The sequence below is a fragment of the Ochotona princeps genome, chromosome 3 (assembly GCF_030435755.1).
Source record: "Ochotona princeps isolate mOchPri1 chromosome 3, mOchPri1.hap1, whole genome shotgun sequence".
NCBI classification, from domain to species: Eukaryota; Metazoa; Chordata; class Mammalia; order Lagomorpha; family Ochotonidae; genus Ochotona; species Ochotona princeps.
In genome coordinates this window covers 23,147,920-23,167,352 of record NC_080834.1, presented here as the reverse complement: position 1 = coordinate 23,167,352, position 19,433 = coordinate 23,147,920, and the positions used below count along the sequence as shown (strand labels likewise).

At 41.6% G+C, this 19,433-nt stretch overlaps 1 pseudogene; it reads right to left on the bottom strand.

Moving 5' to 3' along the window:
* Positions 1–1,501: 1,501 nt before the first annotated feature.
* LOC101519573 (large ribosomal subunit protein mL42-like) lies at positions 1,502–17,669 on the bottom strand (annotated as a pseudogene).
* Between the last annotated feature and the right edge of the window lie 1,764 nt (positions 17,670–19,433).

Here is a 19,433-nt window from a genome sequence, read left to right as displayed (position 1 = left end):
AATATGGCCTTTTCTGTTTTATTGAGTTTGATACGATGAGCTCAGGGCTACCCAGCCCACTATATTGCCCGTCTCAATTCTTTCTAGAACACATCTCCTCCTATCCTCCTAATTGTTTGGTCCTTTGAAGATGTATGAAGCAATGGGGAACTAAATGCTTTCCTAAAGCTAACAGCTCACAGCATCTCCCTGAAATTTCACAAGACGGACATGGAGCATGTTGATTGTATTCCATTTGGATAAAATGCAGGATGGCCCCACTCAGCACTCAGCATTACAAGATCGCTTGACTTTAGGATTAATATATAATGAAGGAGAGAAATGTACACATTTCATTTGGGCTTAAATGATCTCACAGAAGCAGAGTCATGGGCCATCTTTTCTAAGTTCTATAAACTTTCTCTTTCATTTGATGCAGTAGTGTGTTTTGGTTAACAACCTCGCTATTTTGTGCTGTTAAAGGAACTGAAGTGCCATTAACACATATTAAAGTACCATTGATTCCATTAGTGCCGACAAGCACTAAATCCCAATTTCTTTTTAAATAAGCATTAAAACAAATGCAGATGTCCTTTATTAACAAGTAGCATGCTGAGCAACCCTTATTGCAATTGTTTAATATATGAGGGATGCCTTAAAGACCAAGTTAGAATCCTACAGAGCTGAAATGCTGGAACTAGGGTATGGATATAAGAGAGGAAAACTTAAGAAATAAATATGAATTTTTCATGCCATTTTTGTTTCTCCAGAGTAGAAGTGCAATCACTTTTACCTTCATATGTTTCCACATTTGTGTATTGTAGCACATGTGATGGCACACCAAAGAAGCACAATCGTAGAGTCCAACGACCTCTTACATGAGTAAGGAGCCGACCCAGGCAATGGACTTGACTTAGGTGTTCTCTTGGACTCTGTCTTGTGCCTGTAGTATTCATGCCTGGGATGTCCAGAGAAAGGTCTAGCATTTGAGAGGAGATGACCTAGGAGATAGCTGTGGGCCTGCGTTTTAGTCCTCTGTAAAGCGTGACCATGAGGTTTCTACTTGAACTGTGACTGCCTGCTCCCCATGTCTGAGTACTTGGGCAGTTGGGTTCCAGTTCTACTCATTATAGCATGTTGGGGGGTAGCTGGTGAGCCTCCAAATTCTTGGGCCCTACCACCGATGTAGCAGACCTCAAGAGCTCCTGGCTCTCAACTTCAGCCCGGGCTATTGCAGGCTCCAGGGGACTGAGCAATGTATGCAAGAATGCCCCCTCTGTATTCTTTCTCTCTGTTCTTCTCTGTCTTATTATCTCTCAGCGTGATTCTCAAATAAAAATATAAATAAGCAAAATTAGAAAAATAGTTGTGAGCATTCCAGGAATCATTTTTTTAACATATGAAAGGCCATTTAATGATTATTTTGCTATATAGCATATAAGGTAAAGATACCAGGTTGAATTTTCTCAAATGGAAAATGAAGCACATGATAACATTAATATTTGATTCAAGAATTTCAGAATTATCTGTCCTTTGGATGATCTAGTTTTTAGAACATCTGTGATACTGTTCATGCAGATACTAACAGTACTTTGTAAGGAACATTTGGCTGAGTTGTTCTATCATGATTTCTTGCTCAAGGTGGACATTTTTTCTTCCAGTTTGGTTGTGAGCTCTTAATCAAGTGTTTCTTCATTATTAAGCACAGAATCTGGTTGAGGGATAGGCTTTTAAAAAAATCCATATTAAATGTTACTGGGAGGGAGATAGCATACTATTGTCCTGCCATTTGATGTCAGGTTCTGCTTTGCAGCTATCTGGAAGAGAATATGTGCATTTATGGCAAACACATTATAAAGCTCCGTTTTGGGTGGAGATAAATGTTTCAAGATGGTTTTCTTGATACAGCCCGTTTCACTGCTGCCTCTGCCATGGGTTTCTCCAGATGCTTTTATCAGCTTGGTTGAAAAAGGGTGTTTTGAAAAGGATGCTTCCCAAACCTGCTTCTAGGTTCTCCCGATTTTGTCCCCTGAGTATACCGCCTCATCGTCCCAGGAATCATTCTCATGCCGGCAGAAATTAGATGATTTCAATGAAACCTTAGAGCCGATTTTGTGGCAAACGCAAATGCTTCATTTTTCCACTAGTCTTATTTGTCAGCATCATATTCCTTTCCCCACTTCCCATTTTAGGGAGTCTGTCAATTTTATACCAAGCAGTCATCTAGGCCTGCTTTCGATCTGGAAGGTGCTTGGGCTCATTGTACCAGACTTGATATTCTTGCTGTCAAGGATTGCCAGTTTTAGAATTCCCAATAAAGCAATAGCAGTATCAAAAGCAAGGACGTAACACAGTCCACCTATGCAGTAAGATGGTGTTTTCAGTGATAAAATGGTGTGGAGTCATTCAGCTGGATTAAGAGGTAAGCTGTGATTGTGTATGCTGTAGGTGTCAGCAGGCATACCAAAGGGCAAGTACGGAAGTTACTCAAGCTTTATGTAAGTACCACCAGAGGTGTTGGCCTGGGACTGTAGAAGACTTGACAGGAAATTTCACAGAAAAGCAATGTTGAACTAAGTTAACTTTATTTCCTAGTTGTTAGATGAGATTCTCCCACTAAAAATATAGGGAGTGGGTCGAAGACGGGGCATCTGCACCCAGGATAGAATATTCTCTCACCAAAGCCCTCAGGAGACTTGTGTGCATTTCCTGTGGGGAGTAATCGCTAAAGCGCAAGGCCACATTATGCAGCACTTACGTTCCTGACACTCTGCCTGCTTAGAGAACCACTGGAAAACATTCTGGATAAATTTTCCTTAGGAAAAATCAAATGTGATCTAATACATTCCATTGCTGCTGGAAAGCAAGAATTTGGAAATAGACATTAATGATATCTCTCTGTGTTTTAAATGCCTGCTTATTTGTTTATATTTCAAAATTTTAACTTGAACTTTTTGATATAAAACTTTTAATTTCAATTTATTACAATATCAGAAGCAAAATAAATACCACACTCTTACAGATGAAGAATGAAGAGAAGGCTAAATAAATTATTCTGCATGTTTTCTTGGTGTTTATAATGTCTATAATCAATGACAGCTTGCTTATTATTCCTTACATCTGCATGGTTTTCTCAGGAATGCAGGTGGAAAACCAACACACACATGCTGACAACCTGTTGGGTTGCTCCAGGTCCAGGATGCTTTTGGAAAGGCATTGCTTCCTTCCACCAGACACCTGTTATCTGAGCTCTGCCTCTCTTGCCCATTGCTGCCACCAGTTTATTCAAATTGCCTGAACTGAGCAAGTTATTAGGCTTAATTTTAAGGGCAAACTGATTACAAATCTCCAACTCATTCAACACATAAAATTCGACAACTATATCAGGATTTGTCCGCAAGATGTTCAAGGACTTTGTTCCTTTGATTCTACATATATGGGTCCAAAAGTAAACACTGCGAAGAGACGCTTAAAAAGAGAGTAAATTTCAGAAACTTGAAATCAGGATTTTTTACTTCAAATCCATAAGGAATGTGCTTTTAAGTTGGATTTCACTTAAAGGATCCTCAATAATGGATAGAGTTCTAGACCTACCTGGTACACCAAAATTGAGCCTTGAAGATGTGGAAACAGAAGGAGAGCAACAACCAAGAGAGACATCGAGTCAGGAATGAAGACTTTCTCAGAAATGAAAACCTTAGGAGCAGATAGTTGCATTGCTGAATTCAACCAAACCTTTCAAGAAGAACTAATTTTAATTCCTCTCAAAATATTCAAAGCCATAAAAAGGGAAGGGGAGAATCCTCTCAAACTCTTTCTATGAGGTCAGGATCACATTAATTCCTTTTTTTAAAAGATATTTTTCATTAGAAAGTCACATATAGAGAGAGCAGGAGAGACAGAGAGGAAGATCTTATGTCTGTTCACTCACTCCCCAAGTGGCTGCAACAGCCGGAGCTGAGCTGATCTGAAGCCAGGAGCCTGGACGTTCTTCCAGGTCTCCCAAGTGGGTGCAGGGTCCCAAGGCTTTGGGGCTTCCTTGAATGCTTTCCCAGGCCACAGGCAAGGAGCTGGATGGGAAGTGGAGCTGCCAGGATTAAACTGGCACCGATATGGGATCCTGGCATATGCAAGGCGAACATTTCAGCTGCTAGGCTACTGTGCAGGGCCCAGAATCACCTTAATTCTAAAAAAGAAAGGAAGGAAGGAAGGAAGGAAGCAAGGAAAGAAGGAAGGAAGGGAAATAAATAAATAAGTTGCAAAAAACAGACAGGACTGTAGACCAATATCTACAATGAATATAGGTGCAAAAATCTTCAACAAAATGTTAGCTAATACACTTCAATACCATGTCAGAATGATCATTCACCCAGACCACAGGGGACTTAATTTTGGTAAGCAGGGATGGTTCAATAAATGCAAATCAATAAATGTGATTGACAAATTGACAAATTGAAGAATAGAATTGAAGAATAAAACCATATAATTATCTCAAAAAATGCAGGGAAAACATTTGATAAAATATAATACCCTTTCATGACCAAAAAAAATCTTAAACAAAATTGGCATAGTAGTATTCTTCAACATGGTCAAGGCAATATATGACAAACCCACACAGCATCATATTCCATGGGGAACAATCGAAAGCATTTCCGTTAAGGTCTAGAACCAGACTAAGGATGCCCAATTTCACCACTGCTATTTAATGTAGTTCTAAAGCTTTAGCCACAGCCATGAGGGATACACATTGAAAAAGAAGAAATCAAATTACCCTTATTCAGGCACATGATTCTGTAAATAGAAGAACCAAAAGACTACACAAAGAGATTATTGGAGCTTATAAGAAAGATCAGTACAATGGCAGGATATGAAATCAGCACCCAAAAATCAGTAAACTTTTAATATACAAATAATGCCAAGACTGAGAAAGAACTTGTAAGATCAATCACAGTAGTTACCAAAAACTCCATATACCTAGCAAAAACTTTAACCAAGGATGTGAAAGATCTCTTCAGTGGAAGTTCCAAAATGTTCAAGAAAGAAGTAGAAAAGAACCAAAGCTAGCATGTATTTGGTTTGGGAGGGTTAACTCAACATGTCTGTAGTACTGAAAGCGATTTATAGACTCTGTGACACCAATGAGAACGCAAATGACATTCTTCTCAGATCTAGAAAAATTGATGCTAAAATTCAAGGGTCCCTGATAACTAAAGCAATCTTCAACAATAAAAACAAAGCTGGAGCTATCACAATATCAGACCTCAACAACCTGTTTGTAGCACAAAAATAGACATGTAGGCCAATTTAACAGAATTAAAACTCCAGCAATTTAAGCATGTGAATAAGGCGTGGGTTAAAATACGCTAGAGTCTGCTAAATGTGATGAAGAAAGTGGAGGCAGGGAAGGAGACTGGGCAGCGCAGGGGAGCGAAGGGAGCATGGTTTTCTTTTTGGAACTGTGTCTATGGAATGTGTATTATCTCTTCTCTTTATATGAAGAAAAAAATTTTAATATGGCTGTGGTCTTATGATGATTGTCTCTGGCCTTCACATACTACTCGGGGCTCAGCCAAGAGCCACAAAGTCTTGAATCAATCTGCTTACGCCTTGGAGCAGCTTCATTTTCGGTGTCCTCTAGCTAAAATATCCTGAAGTGGGATGTCTTATGCAACCCTACGTAACATCAAAAGTATACAACAAAAGAGTAAACATTGCAAATATTTTTAATTTACGTTTTTATTAAACATTGTTTTAGGTGTGTGTGTTCATGTGATAGTCATTCAAAAATTGCATAAAAGTTTGCTACATGCTTAGTGGAGTGCAGAATATTTCTATGATAACAATAAAAGACAAGGAGCACTATATAATTCTCTCCAAGAATAAGAGCAGGGGAAAAGAGTGGAAAGAATATATGAGTGGGAAAAATCTCTTTCATTTCTTATTTAAAGCACAGAGTGCATATACATATATATGTATACATGTATATGTAAAATAGGAAAGCTGAAGAAGAATCTCAACTGAGTTTGAACTATGGAAACACAGCGGGGTGGAGCAATCCACCGTGATGGGGGGGGAGGGTTGGGGGAGGGGCGGGGGGAATTCCAGTGCATAAAAAAAAAATGTGTCACATAATGCAATGAAATTAAAAAAAAAAAGACTATTAAAAAAAAAGAAAGAAAATGGGGGACCATTTAGAACATGTAAGATAGAATGGAGGATACGTATGTGTTAGAGACCACAATGACATAATTTGTTTTATGAATGTCACATGTTTGACACTATTTATTGGTATTTGTGATCAATTTTTAGCCACTATTATCAACTTTGTCCGTGGGAAATATATATACACTCACGAGGGCATTGTACAGTATGCCTTGCGTTTTTGGCTATTTCTCTTAAAATAATTTTGAGACGTTTCAACTTTTAGTTATGATCAATCTACTACAAAAGACACAAAGTTTTGATGGCACCAACACTTACAATGATGAAAGATTCCAGTATCCAAAAATAAAACTATCACATAACTTAGTAATCATATTTCTGAGTATGTATTCCCAGAATACAAAAGCAACGTGTTGAAGAGTTATCTATACGCCCATGATCTTTCCTGCATTATTTACAGTAACCAAGATATAGAAGGAGCCTGCATCCCTCAACAGGACATGAAATGTCACGGAATGAGATAATATTCAGCATTAAGAAAAGTAAAGAGAGAGAACTTACTTTGGTCTCAGAACGTCAGTTTTAAAATAATGCATACTAACATCCCCACAGGACAGTTCATATGCCTTTGATAGAATTGAATAGTAAGTTTTTTCATAATAAGATTGAAATAGTCCTCCCCTGCAGTTGAGCATTCAGTTCATTTCCAACCGAGTTAAAAGTACACTCGTACAAACGCAGATGACGCTGGAACCAGCACACAGCGCGAAGAAGCTGCAGAATGAGGGGAAACAAAGGAGGAGCAAACGTATAATTTTGGCTTTTTTTCATGATGTTTCCAAGGATGTTGCCTGCTTCCATTCTGCTGATACTTTCCCTGAGATGCAGTGTTACAAACAGTTGAGTTACGAATGGGAATATTAACCCTCTAGGAGACTAACCATAGATGACTATTAAGCATTACCTGTATGTAAAATAACGCTAATATCAACATCATGCTCTAAGGTGACAAACACAAATAAAATTATTTTTGGGGCAAAGATTGAAGTAGGAGGTGTATCTATGAAAGCTGGATGCTGTAACTAAAGAGTTTCCACAGACATGCAAACTGATTAACAATGTAAGAGCCAGCATTAATGGTTTACATATTCTAATGGATCCAAGCTGGCTGATGTATATCCCAGGCATTTAACAGCACCAGAGGTATTGTCACTCATAGAACTGTAAGCAACTAGGTTCATTCTAAATTCCAAAGAGAATTTGTAAGATGCTTAGGAATATCTGCTACCAACCTTGTTTGACACCTCAAATAAAAAGCCCATTTTGACAGATTGTAAAAAATCCCTCCCCTTAATTGAGGGTGATTGTGCAAAGTGCCCTTAGTGTTGGCTTCTGGAAGGTAATGTTAGATAGAATGGAGTTGAAATTAAAATTAGAAATTGTTGCTTCCTAACCTACCTTTTGCTAACATGTGTGTGAGTTTAGAAAAACCATTTAACGTCTCTTTCTTTAAGAGTTCCCCTCTAACAACAAGGTGAATGGGGTAAACACTGGGGTCCTTTCTAGCTCTAAAATGTGATACATTTTCTAGGGAAAAATACCAGGTCCCTCTGGTGTCAAAGGGAGTCTATGCTGCATGCTTCCATCCAAACAAAACTTGATTTTCTTTTTTTTAAATTTATTTCTTTTTATTGGAAACTCAGATACACAGAGAAGAGGAGAGATAGAGAGGAAGATTTTCCATTCACTGATTCACTCCCCAAGTGGCTGCAATGGCCAGAGCTGAGCTGATCCGAAGCCAGGAGCCTGGAGTCTTTTCCAGGTCTCCCATACGGGGCAGGGTCCCAAGACTTTGGGCCCCCTTATGCTTTCCCAGGCCACAGACAAGGAGCTGGATGGGAAGTGGAGCAGCTGGGATATGAACCAGCGCCCATATGGGATCCTGGCACATGCAAGGTGAGGTTTTACTTGGTAGGCCACTGTACCAGGCCCAAAATGGAAAAATTCTTAACCATTATTACCTCATGTGCCCTTCATGGTATTTCAACACATTCTGCCACCCATGAAATTTGGCTGTAGCCAAATAGACCTCCTGGATCACCTGCTCCATTTGCCTGTTTCTAGAAAAAGGCTTCCATCAATTGAAAGATGTGTTTTTTTTTTAATTATGGAAAGCAGAGTGTGTATATTATTTCCCAAATTTCTTGGCAGCCATCCCATGCTCAATGTTCAACAAGTGTAATTGCGTAAAGGACAGACACCCCGTAGAACTCCGCCGTGGCTCTTACTCTCAGAATACTGAGAGAAATGTGTGAGTGCAATTGAATGCAAAGTGAAGAACTTGAACTTGTTCTTCCATGAGACCCACAACTTGCCTACCTGCCCTCAGATGCCATCAGTAGGCTGAACCATAAGCAATTAATCGTATTTGATGGTCTTTGACTCATCCCTTGCTCTTATCTTCTGGACTTGATGGATTCATTTGTTGCTCTGTGTTTGCTACCATTGTTCATACGTTCTGCCTGTAATGGTGACATTTAAAATCTGCATCAATGGAATTCCTGGCTCTCTCACTTCCAGCAGTTTTTGTTGTTGCTGAGATCAGGGGGGCAGTAAATTCTCCACTGGTTTGTCTCTAGTTTTGAGAAGGCTTTGCCTCATAAAAACCGCTAGAATGTGGGTGGACAGGAATCAGAGATTGGACATCTGTTGCCTCCACTTGCCCCCAGCCCTTGGGATTTAATCAAATGCCACATTCTCCAAACCCCCCATTTGACAATGTGTGTGTTCTCAACCTTGATATTATCAACAGATTGAGCATGTCATTGTTTATTGTGTGTGCCTGTTTGACAGCATCCCTGGCCTCTACTCACTGGAGGCCAAGAGCAACCCACAGTCATAAGAGAGAGAACTAGTTCCAGACACTGGCAAATGTTCCCCAAGGGGCGCAGTTTTCTTCCTCCACCTGTCCCCCTGGGAGTAGTTGGCAGCTCCTCTCTCAGCATGGTTACCAATTTCCTTCTTTACTCCTTGCGGCCTGCAGGGAAGCACTCCCTCATCTCCAGCACCGCACTGCTTCTCCATCCCTCATCCATTTCTTGGACTTTTGTAAATAGCTGTTTCATAACTTGCTTTTCTTTCCACATTTGAGTGTGCTATGTGTTCACTCTTGAGACACTGGCTGCCGTACTAGCCATTCTTCCCCACTCCTGCTGGATTTCTGACTGGTCAGCACTTGAAAATTCATCCACGTTCTTCTTTTTTTACAAAAATATTTTATTTTTATCTTTATTGGAAAGTCAGATACACAGAGAGGAGAAGAGACAGAGAGGAAGATCTTCCATCTACTGATTCACTCCCCAAGTGCTTGCAACAGCTGGAGCTGAGCTGAACCAAAGCCAGGAGCCCAGAGCTTCTTCTAGGACTCCCATGTGGGTGCAGGGTCCCAAAGCTTTGGGCTGTTCTTGACTGCTTTCCCAGGCCACAAGCAGGGAGCTGGATGGGAAGCAGAGCAGGTGGGACACAGACTTGAAACCATATGGGATCCCAGTGTGTTCAAGGCGAGGACTTTAGCCACTAGGCTACCACGCCAGGCCCAAAATTCATCCACTTTCTTTGAATCTTTACAGAAATTCAACTTGTAAGAAAAATGAAACATTAATATATGCCCTATGTCTAGTATGCTGCTTGGTACCTAAAAATCGTGTCAGATACTACTAGTTGGTTGCATATTGCCTACTTCAGTATCCACTATCTCCTTCCAAAGAGCATCCTAATGTTTAGTTAACGCAGCATGCCCATTCATAACACACACCCTTCGGATAGGGCCGACGTGGCTGTCTCATGAGTGACCCCACTCAGCTTTGAACTAACCCAAGCCTGGACGACACAGCAGAGATACTGCTGAGGCTGCGGAGTTTGCTTCGTCATGGACGTGCATAGCAATCTGATCAAACCAGGAATGCAGAGGAATTTGTTGGGATTTTACAATTCCTTATTCCAAATGGAGAAGCACTGAGAAAGCTCTTCTTGACTCACTTTAGATTATAAAGCTTAAATATCGATGTTAATGTCACAAACTGTAATGCCCTCACAGAAGTGCTGTGAAGAAGGCAGCGCCAGCAGGAAGGCAGCGTTTAGGAAAACACAAAGACACAAAGACATGGAGTCACTGATTTGCTCCTTTTATCATTGCAAACATCTGGATTCCTTGATCGGGTTATCAGTATATTCCTTTATTGTCAAGAGAATTTACGTGCTTGGTATAACTAGGCATGAGAGATACTGCAATGGCCCAGGAGAAAGTGGAAAGTGCAGTTCCATCGTCATTTTTTGAACACTGTGAGATGTTAACTGCCTTAGGTAATAATTCCCAACAAGAAAGGGCTCATGTCTCCCTGACGACATAGCTTTTCCAGTCTACCCTTCTCTCTATGGAAGCAACATAGCTCATGTGTTTTGTAGATAGTTTTAAGAGCAAATACTTACCAACCTTCCCCCCCATATGCTCCCACCCTCATTTCCTTCCTAATTTTTCTTTCTAATTTGCAGTGACATATTTTGAATTTACTTTGTAATCACATGCTTAACCCTTCACTAAACAAAGGTTTCAGCAAGTAGTAAGAAAAAAAATGAACCATTGTTCCTCATGAATATAGACAAGGGCTGTGAACAATAATCAAATCTCAAAATATCAGTTTCACCCATATACATTGCATTTTTCTCTTTTTATTGGTTACCATAAATCAGAGAAAACATATAATATCTGATTGGGGGACTGGCTTGCTTCACTCTTCTCAGTTTAAATTAGCCACATTAAATCATCTAGCTGTCATTTAATCAGGGCCAAAGTCGACACAGAAGAAATATAAATTAGGAAAATGTTGGTGAGGAGAAAGCAGTTAGGCAATGTGGGAGTCTGAGTCATTTTCCTGATTATAAATGAGACCACGCATAGGTATGAAGTTTCTCTGTTCTTTCAAGTTGACCATTTGTCCTCTTGAGTTTTCAATCCAGATAAAATAAACTAGGCACACTGGCTGACCAGCTGCCCGCTCCTTCTTACTCACAGGAAGTGGTGGAGTGGGACAGCTTCTATGCCGCTCACATTTGTTAGAGGCCACATTTGTTTCTGACCTCTAGAAATTGCTGTTCAGTGGACTTGAGTTCTCCCATTTCCTCGCAAATACTAGTAGAATGCCCATAATGAGATTACATAAAAGCTGTTCAAAAAATACAAAATGCATTAAAAATGTAGGCTATCATAGTATTATTAAGTCACAAAGTAACAATCCACTTAGCCCTATTTTTTAATTCCAGTACATCTCTCTACTGAAAATAAAGGTCCTGCCTTTTAATCAAGTAAATTGGATTATTTTTCTTAAGAAGGATGTGGAGGAGGGATGGAATCCTTGTGTCTTGAAACTATACCATGAAAAAAAATTTTAAATACTAGGAAAAGAAAGAAGAATGCATTGTATAAAATAAAAGAAGCTAAGAGTTATTACCAGTGATTTTAATTTGTGAAATTGTAATTTCTTTAGAAAATCAGGGCCTGGTCCTAGACGAAGAAAGTCAAGTGAAATAAGCGAAGTAACTCAGTTCTATGATGAGATTTTTCAGCGCTGGAAAATCTGGACAAAGGGATTCTACGGAGACATCATTTTTGTGTTAGAGAAATGCAAGTGATCTGCCATATTGGTCCAAAGTTTCTACCCTCTTAAGATTCCTGAAGGATCCCTGAACTCCCCACGACCAGTGACACTCTTCATTCTCTGGGCCTCTGACTCCTGCGTCTCTGCCCACCTCCCAGGTGACAGCATGACTTCAGGGAAATAGAAGATGTTTCTTCCCACTCAGATTGGCTTATAACGGAGATATTACCAGGAACCGGTACCTGAGATGTGAGATTTTCTGCCTTTCCAGCTCCCTGGGTCAGAAGACACACAGAAGAGTGAAGGAGGTGCTGCTGGACCCAGTCTCCTGGTGGCAGGGAATCATCACTGCCATTCACGCTTTCCATTCACAAGCCAGAGCTTAGGGCAAGAGGACTTCAGCTTTGTTATTTTCCTGTGACTCCACAGGGATGTTGGGCACAGCAGCTGTGCTTCCTGCCCTTAGAAAGTCATTTTAGCATTAGATTTTTCCACAGGGAGGAAATAGATGGAGAGAAGCTTGACTTGCACATATGTGGCTGCTGCTGGAATTCCTGCTATTGCCACTGACCCTGCATTATGGGGGGGGACTATGCCTTTGAAGGAGGGAGTGGGTGAGCTTGCTCCAGAGGCTTTGTTTTAGACCAGCTGGCCTAAGGCTCTGAGATTGTAAGCATTTTAAGGGTTTTCCATGTGCTCTTTAAAATTCTTCCAAAGATAGAGGTATTAGCTATCAGTTTGAGTAAAATGTCGTTACACCCAGACCTCCCAACAAACATGGCAGGCAGGGAGCAGCACAGACGAACAGCCCCAAGTCGCTGACCACAGACTGGCTGCAGTCAAGTCCTCTGGCAGCACAGTGAGTGGGCGTGCAGGCTGTGCTCTGACACCATCCTCACAGTCGCCCTTTGCAGGCAGGGCACTGCCTGCCTCCCCATAACCTTGCAGAACAGCACCTGCTCCATGCTGCGGGTCTTACCCAAGAGAGCTGCATAATTGGGTGAAAGCAAAGAAGAAGAAGAAAAAGAAAAAGAAGTTAGCTTTCTTCCTGACTTCGCTTCCAAAGATTTAAGCCTCAAGGAAAACAGCGAACTCCTGTAATGGATAAAACATTTGCTTGAAAGATAAAGATTCCCTTTTCTGAAGCGGAGCGGAAAGATGAAAGGGAAAGGATGAGCGCAGAGAGCTTAACGAGGAAGGCAAGACGGAGCCAAATCAGTCAAGGCCATGCAAAATGAAAAGATTTCCAGCAAAGGGCAACCATGACATTGTTTAAGCATCCAGGAAGTGACTGGGAGCCGAAATTTCACCCTCAGACTACCAGGCCTGTGGAGGCATTACACGCTCCCACGGTAATATCCACCGTTTCTCCCCCTGGCAGCCGCATCTGCGCAGTTTCCTTCCACAAGCAGCCAGCACTTTGTCAACTGCCCACCCACAAGCTGGCATCTGTGGTCACCCAAGGAGTTGGCTTTCCCCCTCTCATGCTTATCACCATAGTCCAAAGAAGAGTGGGCACAGGTTCCAAGGATGTCCTCACAGCGCTTTACCGGTGCTTGAGCCTGCACACCAGTCAGGGTCACCCTGAGATACTGGCAAGCTTTCTAAACACTTATGTTACAGAGGGAATGGGATGAGCACAGATGAAGCTGAATGGTTAAAATAAAAGGTCATTCATATTTCACAGATGACGGATGATTTCTTTGAGGAGGCGGCACTAGGTTTTTTATTGGTTGAGTGTGAAACAGAAGAGGAGTGGGTGTGGGCGTTGGGCACCCTAGCTAGGACTCTGCATGACACCTGAGCCTTACCTCAGGGTGTGGGTTTGACACTCACCTTTGCTCTTTTTTTTAACATTTATTTATTTTTACTGGAAAGGCAGATATACAGAGAGGAGAAGAGACAGAGATGAAGATCTTCTGTCTCATGGTTCACTTCCGAAGTGGCTGCAATGGCTGGAACTGAGCCGATCCAAAGCCAGGAGCCTGGAGCCTCTTCCAGGCCTCCCACACAGGTGCAGGGTCCCAAAGCTTTGGACCATCCTGGACTGCTTCCCCAAGCCACAAGCAGGGAGCTGGATGGGAAGTGGGGCTTCTGAGATTAGAACTGGTGACCATATGGGATCCTGGCACCACCAAGGCGAGACTTTGACCACTAGGCAAGACCACTGGTCTTGATTCCAGTTTCCCTCTAATTCACACCCTTACCTCTGGAGTAACTGGGTGATTTCCATGTGTGGCAGACCTGGGTTCTGTCACCAGATCCTGGTCTAAGAGCTGGCCATTGCTAGCATTGACTGGAATGGACTAACAGAGTCGTTCTCAAATTGTCTCCCTCTCAAATTAACTAATCAATAAAAAATAAAAGCACAAAAACCTGTGAATTCCTCACAAGAGAAGTTAGGAGTTGAGAAAACAGCTGCAAATCTGGGCAAGGTGACTCAGAAGAATTTCAAGATTGTAAACTGAAGTATTTTAATTAGATGGAATCAATTGTGTGCCCTTTCTGGAAATCAGATTCAACAGTATATAGAAAGCCATCTAGGATAATTAGCAAGGAAAGCAGTTAGGCTGTGAGGGAAGGAGGACTTGAAGAAAGAGGAGAAGTGGAGACAAAGACTGTTTACCTCCACTAGGCATGTGTGTTCACTGAAGATGTGACTCGTTCGTGTAACTGGAAAATCAATCCAGCATGTTTGAAGCTTCAAAAATATTCCTAATGGAAGCTTACTTCCATTTAATATCTTGCCACACCTCATCAAGTGACATGCCAATAAGAGCTTAACATCTCAGACATCCTGATCATTCAGTCCATTCTCAAAGTGTGGCATGGACCTGCTGTCCTGAATCCCAGCCTTCAGAGAAGCCCCCTCTGGCCCTTTTCGGACCACATCTACGCTTTCAGGACTAGCCTTGTTCTAGCAGCAGGAGCTGGGTTCCCAGAGCTCTTGCAGATTTCTGCCGAAACTAATGGCTCCATGTTTGCCTGTTGAGGTGCTTCCCTGGGTCCCATTCCCCAAAGACAACAAAGGAGAGACCAAAGGAGACTGCTCCTTGTGTCGATTGTACTTAGACACAGCCGAGTGTGCTCACAGCTTGGAGGTGAGACACCTTGTTAAAGAGCTTGGAACTGGGTTATTCATACATGAACATTGCAGGCAGCAAAGCTGGCTCCTCTTCACAAAGAAACTTCTAAGTGGTCTTCTGTATTATAATAAAGATAGACTTGATGGTTCAAGATAGGAAGATAAAGTATTTTAATCAATGATAATTTATTATTTATGAATCTAGGATGTTTTGTGGGTCTGGATTTAAAGCCTTAAGGTAGAGATAGTCTCAAATATTGTGTCATGTTAAGAATTAGTTTATATTATATTATAAGTTAGCATATTGCCTTTCACATGTTAAAATACATCTCTGGGGGACTTCTGATAAACACAATCTTAGCATCCAATCGATTGAGGTTTTCAGTCTGGAATCATTAAGGATTTGTTCCAGAAGGCTGGCGCAATGGTATATCAGGCTACTCCTCTGACTGCGGCGCCGCATCGCAAATGGGCCCTGGTTCATGTCCCAGCTGCTCCACTTCTGATCAAACTCTCTGCTTCTAGTCTGGGAAAGCAGTGAGGGATGGCTCAAGTCGTTGGACCCTGGACTTACATGGGAACCTGAGGCTCTGAGCTTTGCAACAGGCCACCTCTGGCCATCGCGACCATCTAGGGAGTGAACCAGCCAGTGGATGAACTAATGTCTGTCTCATCTCTCTCACTCAGTCAGTTTGACTTGCAAGTGAAATAAATAAGTCTTTAAAAAATGGATCCAGGGGACCCAGCACGGTGGCTACTGGGTCTCTGGACAGTGAGTCCCTGCCTGTGAGGCATTGGGACTTGGACAGTGAGCCCATACCTGTGAGGGAATGGGTCTTAGGCAGCGGGCAGGGGCCTCCACCTGACAGGTAACATGTCTCCAGGCTGTGAGCCCTTGCCTATATATGCTATCGTCTTCTGTCCTCAGAAAACTCTTAGTGTGGAAAACCCTTTGGGATGTAGCCACCCTCTCATTCCTACTTTGACACTATGGACTTGTGATCACCCTCCTTACGTGGGGATTGTGTCTTCTCCCCTGTTTGTGGCACTGTGGTCATCTCCCATACTTTTGCAACATCCAGAACAAGAGGTATAAATATGTGCTTTGGACATGACCAATACATATTCTAAGTAATACTCTATTTGAAATATTCTTCTGAAGAAAAACAGTCTCTGTTCCCTTAATTATGAATGTTCAAGGATTGTATTAATAGTGGTATCAAACAGACTGGGCCTGAAGCACCAGGCACAGCAACTTGTCAAAATTTCAAAACGAGGCCCAAGATAACTGCAGACCCTGTATTTCTTATGGATATTTCCAGAAAACACAGACATCTGACCTAAGTGAAGGGGCCCGGGGACACAGCAGTATCATGTATTGTATTCTACAGCTGGGACATCAGGTCTGAGTGGATCTCTTCCCAACTCCCAGCCTTAGGGAAAAGTGTAGACATTATCAAGTCCATATGTTCCTGGAGATGTGAGCTACAAGAGCAGTAGATATGCCGAATGATCCTGTTATTGGGTGGCCCTCTACCACCTGAGGTTAACCCAGCTCCAGATAGGTTTGTCTGTACCTCAGAACCATCCCACTTTTCCAGGCCCTGGTTCTCTTCCACCTCCTTCTGGTCCTTCATCTTGCAGCCCAACCCAAAACATTCTCTGAAGGATGGATGACTTATAGTGGGAGCTCCTGACATGCAAGTGAATAACAGAGGCTGGGGCACAGCAACCAATATGAATCAGTGCAAGCAAAAGCTAGAGAGACAGAGAGATATTCAGACAATCCTATCAACTTCACTGAGGACTTTTGATCCTAAGTCTCACCTTAAACTTGACTTGGAATAATCCACACACATTATTTTAAGTTCGTTTGTTTTACCTCTGAGAGAAAACAAATCTAGCCTGGAACCCAAGCCCATACTGATTCATGGTGATACAGGAGGTGAATTAGTATGCTGTAGGGGCTGTGACAATCCCACAAACAGACCTTACTTGGGGTTATTAAAGATGCCATGACAATTCAGGGATTCCAAGACTGCATGGTTACCTATTCAATGGCTGGTATTACAAAAAAAAAAAAAAGCATTTGGTCAAGTCTGTCAATTACAATATAATCAAGAATTTGACAGATAATCCAGCCTTATGTCAGGAAAAAGTGGCAATATCCTTAGGACCCCTGAAAGATCGGTCTCACTTGGTACCCATTTTATCACAATATGTGGCAATATTTGCTCCTTCTGCCATTGTGGAGGAAACATTAACTGAGGTTTTCAAGCCACTGGAAGCTTCCTAAGGAAGACATAGGAAGTAGCAAAAAGCATGTCAATCAGGAAATGAGGCATAGTCAATGTCTTTCTCTCTCTTCCTTCAGGAAGAAGTTAACCGCAAGAGCTAAACTTCAACGTATGTTTAGGCCTTTGAAGATAAACTTGAGGTCACAAGAGTAGGCTACATTATACTCCGGTGTGCTGAGTGCATCTCCACAATGAACAGTGGCTCATTATAAGGTCGTATAATAAACTTACTGTGGATGGCACATCCACGATGGCATCGTGATATTTCACTGCAAAACGATAAGCAAACTGAAGACGTTCAAGGTCCACCCCATATTCTGCCCCTCCTGAATAGGCCTGAGGAGCAGCCGCCTTGCTCTTTGCCTCCAGTTTATGTAAAGGTTGACAGCAGAACCTGTGCAGTGCAGCTCTGCTCAAGCCGGGCCTTGCTTGCCTGGCTTCCTTGCTTTTCATGCAAGCCAGTCTTGCCTCTCTGGTCACTTTCACTTCCATCTTGACTTTAATTCTTTCCCTGAATCAAAGAAAAAGAGAAATCAACTGAAGAGAGCTGAGGCCAGATACAAAGAAATTCTCTTTTTTAACACATGAAAAAGAAGCACGCCAGCCAATACTCAGCCTCGTTTTAAAAGTTTAGAATTAATGATAAAAAAGCAAAAGTTCTGGTGCATCAATTTGGAAAAAGCTGTTATCAAGTACTAAGTGTCCCTTAAAGTAAAATTAGGGAAAATTGGAATAGAAATTCAACATAGTGTACGAAAGAAAAATTATGTGGGAGGTATCCAAGGAACGTGTTGTAATCTACCTAAGCTCTAAAAATTAGGACTATTCTACTGAAAGCATTTCTTTGGAACTTACTGCAGACCGCTGAAACTGACTAAAAGTTACAGCCAAGAGTGCGCAAACTCTCCCAGGCCTGAGGCAGGTGGCGGCAGAGGTCAGCACAATCTCTACTATCCTATGACTCAATCTTCACTTTTCTCGTCTGGGACTTTGACCCAAGACCATTTTATGCTGGGGATTGTTCATGACAAAGGCAAACAATATCAGTACTTTCCAAAGCTGAACTGGAGCACTAACAACTGGTAACGCGTCACAGTAGCATGCTTACCACTGGCTTACACAGCTTGAAAACACTCCTTTTCCATTTGAGCTGAAAATCACAAAGAATATTTTAGATCCTGGCTTAGTTCCTGGTAAATAAATATTTGAGCACTAGTAGCTGCAGATGGGAGGCAGTCTACCCAGACTCACGGCCTATAATTTTTAAAGATCATTTACCTTGTCCTCTCCCAGTTTGACTTCAGGAAGGGAAAAAAGAGAAAGCAGCAATTAGGAGATGGCAAAAAGAATAACAACATAGTAACACTAAGGATACTGCACATTTTAATAAAACACTTCCTGATTCCAAACATTTTTATGTAACAGTTATCTGTCTGCCATCACTGACCTGTGAGTTTGGTATTACTACATTCATTTTATTGAAAGAAAACTTGTTTGCCTAGAGTTAAATGATTTATGCAATGTCATAACAAGAGATGATTAGGCAAGAATCAATGAAATAATTCCCAGCTTTGTATTTATTGTATGAATGCAGCCACTGTTACTCAGCATATTCTGATAGACTGCTGTATTTTGGGCACTGTGTCATGTAATCTTACCAATAAGGTAAGAATAGTAATTGTCCCGGACGTGAGGATAGAAGCTAAGTAATTGGGTCAAGCCGCACAGGCAGCAGAGAACGAAAAAGACACACTGGTCACTTTCATCTGCCTTTTTGTTGAACCTCTGCAGCTCTATCTGTAGTTCAGCCATTCAGAAGTGAGAAATTCATCTCATCTCTGTTTTCAAATGAAATGAAGGCATGAACCATGATTATCTTCTTCTGTGCCTTTGCCTAGGTATTCTTACATGCTTCTCTCCTTTCATTGCACGCTAGTCAGCCTTAAATCCTTTCAAAAATAGAAAGATTTAAAGTCTGCTTGGGCCAAACACCGAACTCCCACACTCCAGGGGAGAATTTTTAAGCATCCTACTTGCACAGGATGACATTATACTCCAATACATTTTCCTTGTACCATAGGAAGCTACATATTGAATCTTGGTAAGAATGTATTTTCCTGTTCCACTGTACTAGCACTCTGAGATGCCCATGTGGGCAGGCGTCTGCTCATCACATTCCAGTGTCATTCTGGATAAAACAGGCCAGCTCCGTGATGAGCTATAACCTCTCTGTCCATGTGGCCTCATCAGGCACAC